This window comes from Triticum urartu, chromosome 2 (genome assembly GCF_003073215.2).
Source record: "Triticum urartu cultivar G1812 chromosome 2, Tu2.1, whole genome shotgun sequence".
In the NCBI taxonomy this organism is placed as follows: Eukaryota; Viridiplantae; Streptophyta; class Magnoliopsida; order Poales; family Poaceae; genus Triticum; species Triticum urartu.
The window spans coordinates 482,391,352-482,399,130 of record NC_053023.1 but is presented as its reverse complement, the minus strand read 5'-3'; positions in this window follow the sequence as shown (position 1 = coordinate 482,399,130).

The following is a 7,779-nucleotide window of genomic DNA, read 5'->3' as shown; positions in this document are numbered from 1 at the left end:
GATTAGATGATCGTTTATGCTAGTTAATCATGCATGTAATATATAGTTACTTTCTTGGTGTGTGGAAATGTCACGTGTGTAGTAGCCACTTATGTAATTATGCATGTAATAGTTTACTTTGGTGTGTGCAAATGCCATGGTTGTAGTAGCCACCTATGTAAGTGGATGTTTAATTTGGTTATGCAAGCATGTTCTTATAAGTGTGTGTGTGTGTGTGTCTATCTATCTCTCTCTCTCTATATATATATAGTTGTTCTGTATGCAATCCCATCGCACAACACACACGTCTTATTAGCAGCAACCGTCTGTATTATTATCGGTCTTCACACACAGTTCTGATTACAGACCTATTTGCCGCATATCACACACATCTTGTTAAGTTGAACCGTTTCTGTTCTCATGTCTCAACGCAAATAGTTCATCTCGAGTGAACCGCATGCCTTATATCGCACACCTCCAGCTTGGCTACTTTCAGCTTCTGGTTCCTAAGTTCTTCATGAAATGCTTCCTTGTCTAATACGGCTTCCTGGAGCTCCATCTTAAAATTCTTGATGTACTACTCCAGATCCTGGTGATACACCGGCTAAGGGTAAAACTTCATCTTTTGCTGATAGATGCTCCATCAGCCTTCTACCATCCAATCCTTATGAAGAAATGCATGCTTAGCACAGCTCGGTGACCATAGTATCAGTGGCGATGACATCACGGATAACCATGTTTCTGCCCTTGTCATTGCCATGAGCTATCTTCCATAGTTGGTATCTCCTGCCTTAGGGTTTTCTTGACAAAACTTTGAGTTCTCATGCTCCATGTTCCGGTATTTCTCCGATACACGTTGATCTCGGGTATTGATGGCTTCCATAGTCTAAAAAATTCCAATAGGGTAGCCTTCCTAGGTCATACAAATCTAGAAATTCTACGGGGCCTTCAAATTCTCCTAGTCTTCGGAGTCTTCAACTGTTGCAGTTTCCATTATTATAATGCACGGTAAAATCCTCTTCATTCTGAAATGATCTTACTTGTCCGATATCTTGTCCTTCTCGGAGTGGTCTCATCAGCTGAATCTTCGCATGGTAAAAAGGGGAAAAGGGGGGGGTATTGAGGGAGTCCTGGATTAGGGGGTCTCCGGACAGCCAGACTATACCCTTTGGCCGGACTGTTGGACTATGAAGATACAAGATTGAAGACTTCGTCTCGTGTCCGGATGGGACTCTCCTTGGCGTGGAAGGCAAGCTAGGTAGTACGCATATGGATATCTCCTCCTTTGTAACTGACCTTGTGTAACCCTAACCCTCTCCGATGTCTATATAAATCGGAGGGTTTTAGTCCATAGGACAACATACAATCATACCATAGGCTAGCTTCTAGGGTTTAGCCTCTCTGATCTCGTGGTAGATCTACTCTTGTACTACCCATATCATCAATATTAATCAAGCAGGATGTAGGGTTTTACCTCCATCAAGAGGGCCCGAACCTAGGTAAAACTTCGTGTCCCCTGCCTCCTGTTACCATCCGCCTAGACGCACAGTTCAGGACCCCCTACCCGAGATCCGCCGGTTTTGACACCGACATTGGTGCTTTCATTGAGAGTTCCTCTGTGTCGTTGCCGTTAGGCTTGATGGCTCCTTCTATCATCGTTAGCGATGCAGTCCAGGGTGAGGCTTTTCTTCCCGGACAAATTTTTGTATTCGGTGGCTTTGCACTGCGGGCCAATTCGCTTGGCCATCTGGAGCAGATTGAAAGCTACGCCCCTGGCCATCAGGTCAGGTTTGGAAGCTTATGTCGGGTTTCGGGTTCTGGCAGACCCTTGAGGTTCGAACACTGGGGTGCGTGCGGAGATATCTCCCCTACCAATCTACGTCCGATCCTCTCGTGTGAACTAAGATGAAAATGATGAACAACACAAGGGACATGATGTTTATACTGGTTCGGGCCACCCTTGTGGTGTAATACCCACTCCAGTGTGTGGTGTGGTGGATTGCCTCTGGGGCTGATGATGGACAGTACAAGGGAAGTACAGCCTCGCGAGAGGTGTTCATGAGCTGGTGGGATGAACTGCTAGGGTGAGTTCAGTCGCCTCTCTCTCTCTCTTTGCTATGGTTCTACCAGATTTCCAGCCGTCCTCTCCTTCTGTGGTGGCTAGCTCTATTTATAGAGGCCCTGGGCCTCTCCCCAAATAATGAGCGGGAAGGGCGCCAACAATTGGCCATTTCGAAGGGGAACATCTAGTACAAGTTATCCTGACCAAAGGTGGTCTTCGGCTGCCAAAAGCACTGGTGATGACGCCTTCTTGGGCTCCACGGTGACCTCCATCCTGCTGTCCGGCTGGTCTTGGTCTCATTGCACCGGAATGGTAACCTTTGCCTGATGCCTTGGCCTGTGCTTGCCCCCTTTGCACCAAAGGGGAAACAAGGACACTGCGCAGGCCGGTGCCCGCCTGGTCTCGATCGTCATGGCTTGTGTCACGGGTTCCTCACGAGGTACCCCTGCCTTGATCTCTCCGCCTCCTCGCGAGCCTACCTGATGAGGCTGCCTTTGAGGAAGCTTCCTGTCGTCCGCCCCACGAGGCTTGGCCCCTCGTGAGGGTCTTGAGCTTGAGCTGATGAAGATGGGCCGCGCTGGGCCCCCGCTTGAGCCACACCGCAGGCCACAGGCAGGCAAGTCTGGGGACCCCCGTTTCCAGAACGCCGACAGTAGCCCCCGGGCCCACGGCGCGCGTGGGCTTGGCTTAGCAGAGAAGCGAAGGGGCAAGCGCGAAGCGCCATGGGCCCTAACAGCCTGCGGCCTTGGATGTCGCATGGCGGTTGATTGGGCGTGGGCATGGGCGTCTGCACTTCCCACGATGCCTCGGCAACTGCACGACTGACAAAAAAGGGGGGTGCCCGGGCCAGGCTTACTTGCCCTGCTCTCGTCCGTCTTGCCCTAGATCCCCTTTCTCGCTTTCCTCCTTATTGCTCCCGAAATCCTCCAGATCCGTCTCAATCCTTCGCATTCGGCACGCCATGGCGACTCGCAAGTCCCCGGCTGATGCTTGGTACTCGTCGGCCCTGGATTCCCCGAATTTGTTGGAGAAGAACCTCGCCCTCGCGCGCCTAATGACGATGGCGCAGGGCAGCGAGGGAGCGATCGTGCTCTAGGTCGGGTCCGATCAGCTTGAGGGCAAAGGGAGCACTTTCTACCCGTTCTTCATGAGCGCCATTGTCGCTGGTCTGGTGCCTCCTTTCTCTGAGTTCTTCCATGCCGTTCTCCGCCAATACAACCTGCAGGCCCTGCATCTCCACCCCAACTATGTCCTTCTCCTAGCGATTTTTGCCTACTATTGCGAGGCTCATGTTGGTGTGAAGCCCTCGGTGGCCTTGCTACGCCACTTTTTCTCCCTCCGGGTTTCCGGCGCTCAGGTCTCCGCATGCGCGAGCTTCATTGCATACTCCAGCTCCAACGCCATCTCGAAGCCTGGGAAGAGGATCAAAGGCTACCGGAGCAAGTGGGTTATGATGGATGTCGGGCGCCTCCATCCTTGGCTGGTATTGCCCACAGGGCAACCTAAGTCCACTGACGCATGGTCCCGCGTGGAGCTCGTCGACCCTCGCACGAAGGCGGTGTTGGAGGATGAACGCGACCTGAGGCCAAGCAACTTGGGGGCGGCGAAGCTGACTAGGGCCACGCTCCTGAGGGAGTTCTTGGAGCACCGGGTGGCTCCGCTCCAGGAGCACCCGCTCCCACTGTGGGGGCTTGGAGGAGCAGACGCCGCCCTGCGCCTGAGCTTCGAGGCCCTGACCGATGAGGATCTGGCTGCGGCCCTCCATTCCTTGGTTGGGGGAGACGTGGCGAGCCCGGTGGGTGCCCCCGTCCCCCTGTTCCTTCGTGACGACTGGGAGCTAGTGGTGAATGCCATGCCCACCTTCAACGGTGAGGGGCTGGTGCCCGCGGCAGCTCCCAAAGATCTGGCGGTCTTGGCGATGGTGAACTTGTCCTCCGGCAGCTCCAGCGGGGAAGAGGAGGAAGAAGAGGCGGAGGAGGAAGTGTCCGACTCAGAGGAGACTAGCGAGGATTGGGGGGAGTCCTTCCCTCGGCGCAGGTCCCAGGCCCTCCGCTCCATGCCGGACAACGACGAGGCCGGTGCCAGGCGAGGAAAGGAGGGCTCTTCCTCGGTCACGAGGAAGGGCAGGTCGATCCTGGTTCCCCAGGGTCTGCTCTGGTCTCTGGGGGGTCCAAGGCCAGCTCCATCCCTCCTGACGCGCCTTCTGCTTCCGGGCCCCCAAAGGCTGACCCCCACTACACGCTCTCGGGCTTCAAGTTTGGACGGAGGTTACTTGATTCCACGGAAGACGTCTAGTAAGTGCTTGATTCATGCTCTGCTTGGTTTCTGCCAGTGAGGCTTGACGTTTGCGCTCTTTTACCAGGCCGGCACCTGCGGCCAAGAGGTTGAAGGAGGCTCCTGCGGCCCTGCTTGGGGCGAATCCGTCTGCCGGGGTGACGCCTTCGGCTGTTGGGGGAGAGGACGGCGAGGCCCACGGCTCTCTGACCCAACTGCCCTCGCGAGGCCAACTGGGGCACCCCGGCGAGGAGTCAGCCCCTGTGGCCCCGCTGGACCTGGAGTCTACTATGCCCGATTCTGCGGCCGTGGCGGCCAAGGCTCAGGAGGTCCCTTCCTGCCAAGCTGTGGCCACGCTGCCATCTTCTCCGCCTGCTCCACGGGTTCTTGTCTCTTCTGCTCCATCCGCCGCTGTCCTGGACCAGGTTGCCAATGAGCTGAGCCGGTTGCGGGAGGATCTCCTGAGCGCGGACCCTTGTCTGGTGGCCGGGCGCCTGGAGTTGGCCTCTGGCTGGGCTAGTTCTGCTACCTCCGTCCGAGCGGTGTTGAGCCAGGTCGTGTCGTCCTCCGACGAGGAGAGGCGGGCCGCCAAACAAGCCAAGGCCACTCGCGATGCTGCCCTGGGCGACGTCGCAAATGCCCAGGGTCGCTGCAAGACACTTGAGGCCGAGCTGCAGGGCCTGCGCGACGAGCTCGCCAAGGAGGTGCGCAGCCGCCAGGAGAAGGAGAAGGAGATGAAGGCTAGGGAGGCCGCCGCCAAGGACCGGGACACCAAGCTTGATGACCGCCACCGCCGACTGGAGACGCTGGAGCGGTCGCTGAAGGTGGAGAGGACCGAGTTGGATGCCAAGGCAAAGGTCCTGAAGGAGGACTGGGCGGCCTTCACGGAGCTGGAGAAGAAGGCTCGAGGCATACTGAAGACGTTGTATGAGAGCGGCCTGGAGGAGCCGTTGGCTGGTGAGGAGGACGGCCCTGCCAAGCTGCTCCCCTTCCTGGTTGATGCGCTTGAGGACGTCGCAGATGGCCTTGGCCCCACAGTCAAGGCCGAGGCGCGTGCCCTGTCTTTTGCGGTGTTGACGCGTGTCCTCAGCCATGTCTACCTGCGCGACCCCATAGTCGACTTCGACAGCCTGCTGGAGCCCGTGAGCGGCGACCGTGCCGCTGCCGCCGCTGAGGCCGTGAGGGGCCGAGCCGAGGTTTTGCTGGGGAAGTTCCGCTCCCCCAGCGTCCTACCCGGGCGCGGTGCCGCCGGCCTTGCGACCTCGAGAGGCGAAGCCGTCCAGCGTGACTCCACCATCGGTGACGGTGTTACTGGGGAGTGATTCCTTCGCGACTTCCATCCTGTTTTATTCCTGCACATGCACCATGCCTCGCGGAGGCGTTAAAACTTGTGTTTGGCGTTGTGGAACAATCTTATGGCTTGTAATATTTGCTTTGAATTTCCCGAAATTTGCATTTTCCTCTCCTACTTGTTTACGCTCTACGTCGGCAGGGCCCGGCCCCGCGCATACCTCACCCAGCGTTAACCCCGACCAGAAACCAAGGACGGGGCTAAGGAGTGAGGGGCTACGTGGCAAGTTAGGCTCCTGAGTCGCGATGCTCAGGAGTCCCCCTTAACGCGCGAGCAACAAGTAGGGAAGGGGGGGCGAGGAGTGGATTGATCGTTCTACGTCGGCAGGGCCCGGCCCCGCGCGTACCTCACCCAGCGTTAGCCCCGACCGGAAACCAAGGACGGGACTAAGGAGTGAGGGGCTACGTGGCAAGTTAGGCTCCTGAGTCGCGATGCTCAGGAGTCCCCCTAGACGCTCAAACGGGTTTCGTACCTTGGCTCCGCTTGGGGAGTGGCGCGCGACGACCAGGTCCAAGGGACCTGGCTGGGTGGCGTGCGCTCGGGCGAGGCCCGGACGTAGCCCCCGTGTCCAGCCCCCTCGCACGGCACTCCTTAGGGGAGGCGTTGCGATGGTGCCGGACATTGAGCTCTGGGCTCCCTGAGCTTGGTACGGCCATGGGCCGCCCTCAGTTGTTTATCACCAGCGCGGAGCATAGCGCTTTTGTATGTGTACGGGCATAGCCGCTCCTCGGCAGTGTCGTCAGCCAGCGCAGAGCATGGTGCTTCCACTAGTGCGTGGGAGGGGGCTCCCTCTAGGAGGAGCCCCTGGGGCGTGTACAGCCCTGCCCTGACACGTGGTCGGCACGGTAGGGCTAGGAGAGGTGTATCTGGGCACCCATGAGCCAGCGCGGGACTCACGAGGCCCTACCTCGAGGCGGGTTGCGCCTGGCTCTGGGCCTTTATCAATTGGTTTGTTCCTGCAGGGTTGTTACAATGCAAATGATCTACGTCCTCAGGTCCTGGACCCCGAGCAAGCTCAGCCGCCGCTGGTATGATAGGTCGCGATGCCATGGGTCAAGGCCAGGGGTGAGGGCTAGAGAGCCAGTAAGAGCCCATGAGTCGCGATGCTTAGGCGCCCTCCTTTTAACGTGCAAGCGCTTTGCACGACGACAAGCATTAGGTGATAATTATGGGAATCAGATTAAGCGTGAAAGAACAACTTCATCCTAGGGTAAATGCTGGAAAAGCAACTGCCGCTGGGTCGGGCCCGAGCGGTGTGGGGATGATGCAGCCCGAGGGGCACCCCTAACAGGGTAAGTAAAGAGCATAACCAAAATGGATACATGCCGCGGGGACAGACCCACGCGGCCTGGGAATGGTGCAGCCCTGTGGGCGCTCCCAGCTAAAAGTAGAACTCTGAAAGATGTCACCTGGTGTTGTTGAAGATGAAGTGATGCTGAGGAAGTGAGCAATGCGCGGTGAAGACGTCGGCCCTCATGAGCCCCCAGGCTCAGGGGCCTCGGGAGGCTCTGGTGGCACGTGCAGGTCTTCGGGGATCATCGCGACCTCCGCTAGTACCGCGCGATGCCTGACCTCCTGAGCCTCCAGAATGCTCCTCAACAGGCGCTGATGTGCGGCGACCGCACTCGGCAGGCCGAAGGGCATGCGAACGTAGTTGTGGGGTGGTCCCACACAGCGCCCTACGGCTGAAGGCCATAGGCGCTCCTGGGACGCAGCTCGGTTGAGCCCTCGTACGTCGACACAGACGCGCAGTCCTCCATTCTCGCCTGGATGTGAGGCCACGGCTAGTAAGCGGCGGCTGCCGCGCATGACTCTGGACTCTTGTAGCTCATGGGTGTTCCTTGCGATGAACTCCTGAGGGTTTTGTCTCCTTTGACTTGTACTTTCTGAGGGAAGCGTGCTTGAAAGCACCCCTCCAAGTGGTGCCCAAGCGCCTCCCCCGCGACCTTGGCAAGGTCGGTGGCTCTCCAAGAGAGAGCCCCCGAGCCCTGCCTGAGGAGGGCGCCGGGCGCACCTTCCTATGCGCGAGAGGCTGGCGCTCCCTGATCGGGCGCGAATCCTGACGCAATACCTCCGGAGGTGCCTGCTTCCTTGTGGCTCTGGCCAGGTGAGG